This window comes from Mixophyes fleayi, chromosome 3 (assembly GCF_038048845.1).
Source record: "Mixophyes fleayi isolate aMixFle1 chromosome 3, aMixFle1.hap1, whole genome shotgun sequence".
Lineage (NCBI taxonomy): Eukaryota > Metazoa > Chordata > Amphibia > Anura > Limnodynastidae > Mixophyes > Mixophyes fleayi.
In genome coordinates this window covers 82,002,815-82,015,427 of record NC_134404.1, presented here as the reverse complement: position 1 = coordinate 82,015,427, position 12,613 = coordinate 82,002,815, and the positions used below count along the sequence as shown (strand labels likewise).

The 12,613-nt window shown below is 38.1% G+C and overlaps 1 long non-coding RNA gene across 1 annotated transcript in view; it reads left to right on the top strand.

The window, feature by feature from the left end:
- Positions 1–6,796, top strand: part of LOC142142699 (uncharacterized) — a 53,204-nt gene extending 46,408 nt beyond the window's left edge. The window contains exon 3 of the long non-coding RNA XR_012689289.1: positions 6,571–6,796. This is a non-coding gene — a long non-coding RNA (uncharacterized LOC142142699). The remainder of the gene's footprint in view (positions 1–6,570) is intronic.
- Positions 6,797–12,613: the final 5,817 nt, after the last annotated feature.

Sequence of the window (12,613 nt, the reverse complement as noted above, 5' to 3'; positions counted from 1 at the left end):
CATTTTGAAAACATTTCTACACATGTGTGGCCAGTTAGTGTGGCTTGTTTTTCTACTTCTTGTAGTAATCTAATATTTGCATTCTGAATTTGGGTTTTCTTCTCAGACCATCCCAAGAGGAGCCTTACTTTATCTTTATCTTATATGCAGTTTATATTAGATTTACAAGCATGTCATAAGTATCAAAAGCTTTTATTGACAATTGCATTAAATTTATGCAAAGAGTCATTAATTGCAGTGTTGACCCTTCTTTTTGAAGACCTCTGCAATTCGCCCTGGCATGCTGTCAATCAACTTCTGGGCCACATACTGACTGATGGCCGCCCATTCTTGCCTAATCAATGCGTTCTCCATGGGATTAAGGTCTGGGAAGTTTCCCGGCCATGGACCCAAAATTTTGATGTTTTGATCCCCGAGTCACTTCGCTATCACTTTTGCCTTATGGCAAGGTGCTCCATCATGCTGGAAAAGGCATTGTTTGCCACCAAACTGTTTTGGATGGTAAGAAGAAGTTGCTTTTGGAGGTTTTGGTGCCATTCTTTATTCATGGCTGTGTTCTTAGGCAAAATTGTGAATGGGCGTACTCCCTTGGCTGAGAAGCAACCCCACACGTGAATGGTCTCCGGATGCTTCACTGTTGGCATGACACAGGACTGATGGTAGCGCTCACCTTTTCTTCTCCAGACAAGCATTTTTCCAAATGCCCCAAACAATCTGAATGGGGATTCATCAGAGCAAATTACTTTTACCCCATTCCTCAGCTGTTCAATCCCTGTACCTTCTGCAGAATATCAGTCTATCCCTGTTGTTTCTCCTAGATATAAGTGGCTTCTTTGCTGACCTTCTTGACACCAGGCCATCCTAGCCTCACTGTGAGTTCAGATGCACTCACACTTGCCTACTGCCATTCCTGACCAAGCCACTGGTAGTGCCCCGATCCTGCAGCTGAATCAACTTTAGGAGATGGTCCTGGCGCTTGCTGGACATTCTTGGGTGTCCTGAAACATTCTTCACAACTATTGAACCTCTCTCATTGAAGTTCTTGATGATCCGATAAATGGTTTATTTAGGTGCAATCTTCCTAGCAGCAATATCCTTGCCTGTGAAGCCCTTCTTGTGCAAAGCAATGATGACTGCACGTGTTTACTTGCAGGTAGCCATGGTTAACCGAGGAAGAGCAATGATTTCAAGCTCCGCCCTACTTTTAAATCTTCCAGTATGTTATTCTAACTCAATCAGCATGACAAAGTGATCTCCAGCCTTGTCCTCATCAACACTCTCACCAGTGCTAACGAACTGACCTGATGTCTGCTAGTCCTTTGTGGCAGGGCTGAAATGCAGTGGAAATGTTGTTTTTGGCATATAGTTCATTGTCATGGCAAAGAGGAACTTTGAAATTAATTGCAATTCATCTGATCACTCTTCATGACACTCTGGAGTATATGCAAATTGGCATCATAAAAACTGAGGCAGCAGACTTTGTGAAAAACAATATTTGTGTCATTATCAAAACTTTTGGCCTTGACTGTACACTGACCAGTATGCTTCAAATACCATTAAAGTTAAAATCAGATGCACTCACCTCCCAGTTATATGGGCTTACATCCAGCAAGGACTGGCTTGTAAACCACACCCAAATGAGCCTTAAATTGGCTTGATGGACAGCTGACAACATAGGCAATATTTTGAGACAAAACCAGAGAAGAAATAAGCCTGTGCACGGTATATCCCATGTCATATATGCTACTAGCTGTAAAGCAATAAAAATGCATGATGGGCATACCTGAGATAATGGCACTCAGGTGGAAGGGGGATAGGTAAGAAAGGTAAGGCAGCAGGGATAAGAGCAATGTAAAGGTATAGAAATGGTTAGTGGTAGTTCACTGGGAAAAACAATGGTAGTTCAGGTAGTAGCAAAGGCAATAATGGAGGAGTGGAGCACAGAGGCAATGGAGAAGGATTGAGACAGTACTGAGATGCAAGTGAGAGGCTGAAGTAGTAGAGTGGCGTAGAGGCAATGGAGATAAATGTGTGTAAAGTGCAGGTTACCAAGTAGGGATGAGCAGGCAAATGGAGAGCAGATTTAGCAAGTGAGGTACAGTAAAGGTACGATAAGAGAATAGCCATAATGAGAAACTGAGACTAGGCTTATGAGAAGAGTGTGGAAATGTATCAAAGTGCAATTTTTCCACCGATTCGAAATCCCTGCAGATCACTAGAGATCAATGGCAATTTCAATCTCTGGTGATGAGTGTAGATTTTAAAGCACCTATACAGCCAGCAGTTTAGTGAAACTCACCGCATAATTGCTGGATATTCACCAGAGAAATTGATGCAACGTTTAGACCTGCTTCTGATTGGCTAGATAGCTCAAATAGCATGCTGTTAGAGCTATCTGTCCATTCTTAACATAACAGAAGCCACAATACAAGTTTTAATTATGAGGGTAATCATGATTTCTTGTTTAGAGGGACAATAATTATTATTAATTATCTTATAGGGCAAATGATTTTCTTAATAAATTAGTGGCCAAAATTTCAGGTATGGTTATTTGTAAGGGTAAAACATTGTGTTTTATTATATTATTAGGGCATACTAGTTGATTACCAGTGGGACAATAATATTTTTTTTTTCTGACATGGCAACACTTAATACTTCCTGATGGGGACACCATTTAAAGTACATACTTGTGGTACATACAAGTGGGAACATGAATAAGAATTGTGAAGGTTATTGGACAGTTGTGGTAAAACTGAAAAAAGAGCATATGTGAGAGAGAGGGAGAGATAAGTAACAAGTGTGGTTTGAAGATGAAGACACAAACAGCAGCAAATTTGAGTAGGGAGTGTCCAGGCAGTGCTCAAATCAGGTGCATGGGGTGGAGGGTAACGGGACATTACAGGAGAGTATTGGATGTTGTCCACAAGTAGCAGCATTTTCAGATATAGTGTTTACCTCCTCTTTACCTCTTGTTTAACTCCTGTGTAACTCTTAAACTTTATCTGCATGGACACTTCTAATAAAACCACACTTAGAAGAAACATACATAACAACACTGACTATACATCCTAACACTGGCTTAACATCCTAACAAAGCTTACATCCTATACAGACTAAATGAGTAAGGTAACAGTCATGTGATCAGTGCCTGAAGTTAACCCCCACTTACCTCTCTACAAAGACATCAATAAAATTCTTAAACAAATAGTTTATAGAAACATCACTTTGAATCACAGTAAAGGAAACTGGTGCAGTGATGGTATGGAATATTTACCTGTATATGAATCAAAGGATGAATAAATTAGCAATTTCTTCTCCTACCCCACACCTACCAAACAGCAGAATGTATTGACTTGCCATCATTTCTGCTTTATTCATCTTATATATAATAACCATTGGTCTGTTTGTCTGTCCGGTTATGCACTCGGCCACCCCTGCACCGATTGGGATGAAACCAATGCGAGGTGGTTCAGTCGAATCCTGAACAGGTGTTAGAGAGGTTAGGGTCCCAGTCAGACCTCCCGTTGGTGTATTCTGGGGAGAACTTTAACCCTGGTCAGTTCTGAGCCTGCATTCGGACACCTCTGCAACGATTGGGATGAAACCAATGTAAGAGGTGGTTTAGTTGGATCTTGGCAAGATTTTAGGGAGATTAGGGTCCAGGTCAGATCTCCCATTGGTGTACGCTGGGCATTACTTTGTCCCGGGAAGCCAAAAAATTCGGACACCTCAGCACTGATACAAATGAAACCAACACAAGGCTGTTAAGTTGGATCCTGGCCAGGTTGAAGGGGTTGTTAGGGTCCCGGTAAGACCTCCCATTGTTGTACGCTGGATTCCAGAAGACATACTAGGGGGTTCATTTCCTGGTGTGTGCTGGGCAGAACTTTGACCCAGGGAGCATGTTCTGGGCCTACCATTGTATTGATTTTAATGACATTTAATATAAAATAAAAAATGACACTGGGCAGACACCTCATGGGTGCGTTGGAGAGCTGCTAAGCTGCTAATTATTTTTAAAAGGTTGACAGTTACAGCCAACTCATTTATAACTTAATAACTTGAAGATTTAAACCAGGGCAACACTTCACTACAGCTTGGTAGTGCTATAAATTCTGAAAAATGCAAATGTACAGTACAGTGCATAATGGCGTGCTGCGAATAGTGTACTAAAAGTGAGACCAAATCATTGTATTGACAATTGCATAACTTGATTTGCACAACATTTTGTCTCGCCTTCACTAATATCTAGTGTTAGATATGTGAATGTTGAATTTGCAAACTGCAGTCTGCAGTTTTTCTCATGTTGAATTTGTGTTGTGCTAATTTTACACTGTTCTGTTAAATCTGTTATGCTGTTACAAAAGTCTCACTTCTCTTTACTTAATTAACACAAACTGTGCAGCACCCCTAGTGTTTTGCTGACTATATAAAGTCATTATTTATTACACTACATCTAGTACTGTCATATTAATTTTCATCTTGTAGAATCCTTTAGGACTCATTTATATGAGTGATTTATTTTTCAGTGTTGTTAAACCATGTTGGTTAAAGGGCAATCTATATGTGCTGCATATACTTTCCAAATAGATGGCAATGATATTGGCATCATGAAGGTGGCCCTAAGAAAATTATGGCTGAATCAACAATTAACCTCTGTCCTCTGCCAATACCCCTATAGTTTAATCATGTTGTTTTCTATTAGCTTCGCAGATAGAGAATATGCACTGGTGGGGACCACAGTCAAATTACGAATGCTGCTGATAGACTGTGGAATTCTAATATTCCAATATGCTCTTACAAGACTATCTGGTATACTCTGAATAAGAAAAAAATTGTATATAATTTTGATTGACAAGACTAAGAATTTTAAAAAATATTCCCGATAAAACTGGTGCAGTGTAAAAATGGGTCTGGTAATTAAGGTGTCAAATGGGGCAAAACTCATAATTCAATAAAGAGGGTAACACAAAGCTGGATTGTCTTTTATTTGTCCAGGTAGAGCTGTAGAGGCCACATTTTATTTGGATTTTCACTGAATTATTTATGTTTTTATGTACAGCTAGAGGGAAAAATGCAGTGCTACTTTTTTGTATGATTTTCCAAATTAAAAATAGAGAAGAGCAATGACCTCAGCTAACTTTACAAATGTAAAAAATAAGTAGGGGATCCAAACAAATGCTGCACTTCAAAAACAACAAAGGAATTCCTTAAAGTCATTAGCTGCTACATGTAGTGTTCTCATTTGGGTTGCTGTAGCAGTAGAACCGTAGGAGAGACCTTATACATTTTCCAATATGTTTTCTCTCTGTGTTTTGAAGCTGATTATATTTTACACCCACCTTTGCCATGGGTATTAATTTAGTCATCCATCCAATCCAATCACAAGAATATAATATACCAATATATATTACAATACAGAAAGGGATACACATTTTATACTATATATATATATATTATCTGTTTTGGAGTTATTTTATGCTTGGCTATCTTCAACAATGTTGTTAAATTGGAAAGTGATGGTAATTACATTATCATTGCCTTGCTCTCCTTAATTTTTTCTGAATATTGAAGCCAAGGATAGAATCCAATGAGAGACTCTTGGAATTAGCATATTAGCCATTATCTGTCACACTCTTGGATCAAAATAACAAATAATATGCCTGGAGGGGTGCAGTTTGTAGCTTCTAGATTCCCAAGCTTGATACTCCCAGTTGAGAAGTGATTGCACCAATTTGAGATTGTCAGATGACTTAGCAGATCTGGTGATGATGTCCTAATGGCCCCCTGCTGTGAGGAACAAGGGTAATTGTTTGTCAAGGGAGAAAACACATCTGTAACACATTCTCTGCAAACCAAGCAGCCAAGTGGAAAGGAAGAGTGAAAAATATTGTAGTGTTGTCAGAGTGTAGCTGAGAGACATAATTTGACACAATGATAACACATGAAAATAATTTTCCATTAACAGTGACTGACTGGGAGATGTCTTCTTTTCTATGCATAATATTCCAAATAATTTTATTTTATTAGAAAAAATATATATGTATCATGTACCTATGTACCTATGCTCAAAATGTAAAGATTGTTTGTTTGTTTGTTTCTTCAATTCACTGCATAAGTTGTAGTTTCCTGCTGGCTATGTATTACAGCAATCTCCGTTTTCCCCATCGCCAACATTCTGAAACTATTATATGTAGCACAGAGATTATAAATTTATTCTACAAATTCAAAATTCAGTTTAATGTTTTATTTAAATGTAATGTGCAACACCTGATATCATTTATCAACAATAGGGAGATGAAACCTTTTCAAAATTCTCCTGTTAAATATTCATCATATACACATTTTTTTTACACATTTGTGGATGTTTTGTGCTGGAATATGTCTATAATTGTTTCATTTGGACTTTTCCCTTAAAGGTTCTTCTCTGTCATGACATATCATGTTTCACTCAGGTGTAACAAAAAAACAGGTTTTTACATGCTCAGTCACACTAATGGCTGCTATGAGAAAGCGTCCTCCATAACCCTTATCTGTCATCAAGAGATGTCTCCGTTTCTCTACCCACAGTCACCATCACCACCAGCACAGAGAACACACCACCAGAGGGATAGGAAACCTCAGTAGGATTCAGAGCGACTTGGATGGACCAATGCATTATGCTGTGTATGAACTGGTATTCACCTGTGTTACATCTGTGGTAAAGTGTTCTCCCATTGGAACGGGACACAGACACATACCACTCAATCTGTACCACTCTGTGAGCCTCAACAAGTTGAAGCACATTTGCTTTTGTCTGTACCTTCTCTTTCCAAATATCAAGATTAAAATTACCCTTGGACGATATTAAACGCTGCCTCCATTTATATTCTTTGTTCTACGTTCCTCTCTTTTCTGCCCTGATGCTGTTGTCATTGATGGACTATCAAGACAGACTTCATAACAGGTGTATCTGTTAATATTAATTTGTTGCTGGTATTAGGATTGTGATTTGACACAAGCCACGGTATGTTTTTGGGGTGATTGTGGTGAGATGCACATCATTCTATTATATTAGGAACTTGGACTGCTTTTTTTTTTTTCAAAAAAACAAAAACCTTCCATCAAGAGCTTTTCTGGTACTTATGGTAAAAGCAAAAAAGCCCCTAATTAGATTGCTGGTCATGGTCTCTGGATAGTATTTTAGGACTTCCCTTACACTCCACCGACACTTTAGCAAGTCCCTCTCCCATCAATGCTGTTAGACTCTTACATATCAACCAGATGCACATCTCCATCACAGGATCAGTGTATCTACTTCTTGCTTTATCATCACTGCTAGTCATGGTAGTATCAGGGCACTATGGGGTTCCACAAGAAGAAACACTATGCTAATGCGCTGTTTCTACAACCGAGAAGCACATTTATTTCTGAGCAGGGCAGGGGGATATATATCCATTACCCTCTCACCTGGGATCCTTTCTTCTGGCACCTTCTCCTATCTCCACTGACACTTTGTCCCCTGAGTTAATCTGTCTCCTGATACATCCCCTCCTCTGGTACCATGTCTCCTGACACTCTCCCCTCTCTTCACTGGCACCTTGTTCCCGGGATTCTCTCCCTGTATCTTTACACTCCCTTGAAACTTTTTTTCCTTTCCCTGGTATTCTGTGCCCTTACAGACTTTCATCTTTCCTTTAAATAAAATTAAGATGAGCATCAACTTATATGGAACTTTCCATGTTTTTAGGGAACCTTTAATGAGACAAAATACAGATTTTTATTGCATACGAAAAAGCATAACATGTATAAAGAACACAGAATTTGACAAAGTTAAACACTGAGTACCACAAATCCTACTTATATTGATTCTCATAATGACAATTTTTTTAAACATTTAAAACTGATGTGAAAATTGCCAGTTAACCTGTTTAGCCAAATGTAGAATTCAGCAGTATTTATTTGAAAATGCAAACACAAGTCAATAAGAAATAATATATCTGTTAAAACCATAATTTTGGGGACAATTCCAAAACAAATGTAAGATTTGTGCATTGAGCAGATGGCATTGCTTATTTGATCATGGGATATCCTTGTGATGGCACTGACTAAAGTCCACACAAGACTGAGATCAGCATATCCTAAAAGGATGTAAGCAGCTCACATACGTCTTCATGATTTGCTATTGCATGTGATGTCATTAGGGCTCCAGAAACCGGCTGGCATGCTTCTACATAACATTGTTGTTAGTGGCTTTTGTTGCTCATGAAGTCGCACCGTTGAGCTTATTCAAATCACTATTGATTTTTTGGGGGTCATCTTTTTTTTTTTTTTCCTTTAAAAGTTTTTTATTAAATTTTGTAGGAAATTTTTAAGGGGTACAGAAATCATCATCATCATCATCATCACCATTTATTTATATAGCACCACTAATTCCGCAGCGCTGTACAGAGAACTCACATCAGTCCCTGCCCCATTGGAGCTTACAATCTAAATTCCCTAACACACACACACACAGACTGAGAGAGACTAAGGGCAATTTAATATCAGACAATTAACCTACCAGTATGTTTTTGGAGTGTGGGAGGAAAGCAGAGCACCTGGAGGAAACCCATGCAAACACAGGGAGAACATAGAAACTCCACACAGATAAGGCCATGGTCGGGAATTGAACTCATGACCCCAGCGTTGTGAGGCAGAAGTGCTAACCACTTAGCCACCGTGCTGCCCATACAGAAATAAGAAAAGGGGGGGAATAGGGAAGGACAATAAACAAATGGGTAAGAAGAGAGGGAGGTACATGGGGGGGTCATCTTTTTAACTTGTGCAATGGCAAGTTTGTCCTAGGTTAAATTGTATTCAGCATGTGTCAGCTACTAGAACTATTGAAATAGAGCAGGTTTTGTGTGCCGGCAAAAAATGCTTTGTACATCTGCCATGGGTTAGAGGGTAATGTCTGTCAACCTGCGGATAACTGGGGAGAAAAACACAAACTAACTTGATCTATTATCCCTGTCACCATCTTTACATTAAGAAAAAGCTTAACATTTTATTTCAATGACATTAGAGAATATTTTGTTGTGGGCAGTGGTAATAATTCCTGAATAAATCCAATTTTACTCCATGATATAACAAATTAATATTTGAAAACTCCAAAGCGATCTATTTTTTAATAGCTACTGTAAAGTATACAAAAAAAGCCTAGTAAAAATATTAGAGATTAGCTGATTCAGATTGGTTGAAATCTGAATGAAACAGAGTTGTGTCCCGGTTTTGCGCTCCAAATTCGGATCTCAAAACGAGGCACAACATCATTTTTTTTTTTTAGAAAACTCTTGTGAGTTTTGGATCGCTATCATCTGTATATATAGTCCTCCCTCGTTTTTTAAGTGCCATTTTAGAACAGACTGCATGAAGGGAGGAGGTTAGCTGAAGTGCTCTGCACAGAATATACCTTTTTAAGGGTGAACGAAACATAGAAAGCAATAGAATAGAATTATTGTAAACCAGTTCTGTAGCAATTAGCCAGCTAGAATAGTTTGCTGATCAATTGCTTTTACTTTCAATCTTTACAAGGACTAGTGGCTACAGTATATACAGACTGAGATATCATTATGAACTAAGTGGTATATTTATTTAGTGTAGGAAAACAGTGTGCTTCTGCTGTCTGAATATATGCAGCAGAATTCAAGCATTTATATTTACATTTTTTCGATACTTGTCAGTTTTGAAATGCTCATTCAGTGACATCCATATTAAAAAAAAAAAGGGTGTTTGTGAGTGAGGTTCATCATCACCTGCACACCACAAAAAACACTATATATTATTATTTTCTAATCTTTTCTATTTTTCAATAATTGTCTATTTTGAACGGATTATTTAGTAATCTATAGTTAAAAAAGGGTGTTTGTGTGTGAAGGTCAGCACACAGCTGCACACCCCAAAAAAACACTATATATTCTAATCTTGTCTATTTTCCTAAACTTGGTAATTTTGAAAGAGTCATTCAGTGAAATCTATATTTAAAAAAGGGTGTTTGCGTGTGATGGTTTTCCCTAGGCATTTTCGACATTCTGTGACTGCATATAGAACATTGCAGTGGCTGCAAACAAATATGTCATAAGCCATGCCACCAACTGAAACAAGCCCATTAGATAAATAAACAGCAGAGATAAAAATGGTAAAATGCTACGCTCACACTAAATTTGAAACATTTTTGCAGCATGCATCATAGAGAGTGAGGAGGCAATAAAAATTAGATGTCATTAGATGGACAGAGGCATCAGTAGATATTTAGACAAGTAGATGCCCAATTGTAAAGAGCTACCTAATTTGCTGTTTCTATACTGTATATATAAATGAAAATGCTGAGACGAAGATGACCTACACCCATACTAATATATTTCAAAGACTACGCACACAATACATTGCCAGAGCATTTATTGGTAACCAAGAGCAGCGCTGAAAAATCATTCATACAACCCAGCATAGGCGGTCCCTAAGAAAGGATGTACTCACTGTGATGCCAGGGCAATCGGCACACCTCACATTTTTGCTGCATCCCGGCTAGTAACAGGCAGCCAGGACTCATGGCTGTAATGAATTATTGCTGCCTCGTGAGTGGACGTAGGAAGCATGCTCTTGGCCCCATTTCTTCTAAATCCGTGCTACCGGTTTCTGCTCATAAGCTTTTACTATATTGAGTTAAGTCCTGGGTGCATACGGGTACCTATGAGTGCATCCAACTCTACGGGAAAGGCAGCTCCTATAGGTGAAGACCTCTCCTGCTAGTTCTATAAGCTTATGACAGTTATAAGGAAGCCGTAACAATGTAAAGGATTAAATCCTGGGTCCAGTTTTGTAATGGCAATTTGACCTTACATTGCTTGGTTTTACCTATTAGTTGTTAGCTGACTCACATTGCTCTCTTCGCCACCTTTAATTTGTTTATTTATTTATACAATTACAGTAATAGTAAGTCTGAACATGCAAAGGAGGTTAGGGTGCATTGAAATTGAGATATTAACAATATTCAGTTTATTATTTTTTAATTGAATTGGAAATAGCAAATGCAATGATGGCAAAGTTACAAAATCCTTCATTGAGACAGCTGGTTGTGAAGGGATCATTAGAAAATAGACTGGAAATGATTGGAAATTAATGTTAAAACTATAAATAGTAATATAGGAGCAAAAACAGCTCAAAATTACATAATTTTACCTATTTTTCCTAATTTTTGAATAAATCCAGATCCAAAACCAAAAACCTTTCTTGGCAAAACCGGTAGCAAAGCTTTAACGCGAATGCAGTTTAGAACTGAAGCTAGTTCCAAAACTAAAACACCAGGGTCAACTTTATTCTATATAAAATATACACTAAATAGCTAAATCGCTAAAACAACCTTTACTTTCAGAAGTTTACTGCTGATAAATTTTTTCAAAGCATTTATAGTATAACTTTGTACCAATGTTAGGGCAAAGCAATTAAGCTAGGTAATTAAGGCCATTGATACTCCTGAATTTAACCTGTCCACTGCCCAGAAACGAGATTACTGACATATAAGCATATGTCGTTAGACCGATGACTTTGCTATTGATTTGGAAATACTTACTTAACTTAATGAAACACATTTTTGTTTTTTTTGCCTAGTTTTTTTATTTGTTCTTTTAAAAAACCTTTATTGATGCTACTGCAACTTTTTCTCTGCTGATCTCATTCTACCCATTCCTATCACTATTATTGCTATGACATGACTCAACCGACATATAATCAGCACCAGAGATACGAGGGCCAACATTATGGCTAACATCTTAATTGTCTTGAATCAGCAAAGTCGTCCTTACTGGCAGACAATGCAACAACTGTAGTAATATCACCTTTACGCCAAGCGGAATTATATTTTGAGGGGATTCAGAATAGTGTATAATGGGCAGCATGGTGGCTTAGTGGTTAGCACTTCTGCCTCACAGTACTGGGGTCATGAGTTTGCTTCCCGACCAGGGCTTTATCTGTGTGGAGGTTGTATGTTCTCCCCGTGTTTGCGTGGATTTTCTCCCAGTGCTCCAGTTTTTTCCTACATTCAAAAACAAACATACTAGTAAGTTAATTGGCTGCTATTAAATTGACCTTAGTCTGTGCGTGTGCGTGTGTGTCTGTATGTATGTATGTTAGGGAATTTAGTCTGTTATCTCCAATGAGGCAGGGACTGGTGTGAGTGAGTCTCTATACAGCGCTGCAGAATTAGTGAAGCTATATAAATAGCTGATGATGATGATAATACTGAGGTAGTGGCATACTATAACCTGATCCCTTATCATCATCATCACCACCACTTCGTCAGCATCTGTTTTTCTGTTTTTTCTCTTTATCAAAATCTATGTAAACCCTATCTGCAACTCATTTTTTGCCTTCCTGTTAACAGCATGGCTAGTTCAATTTTGCTATGACTACTGAACATGCCAGTAAACCAACTGCAGAAATCCCCATTTTAGCTGTGTGGTTTAACCAAGCTCTTTTTCAGCAATTTTTATTAAACTTATTAATAATAGAGCAAACAAATGCATGTATCAGAAGAGAGTGCCAAAACAGCTAAAAATCATTGTCCATCAAATAATGTATGCTTACAATACCAATT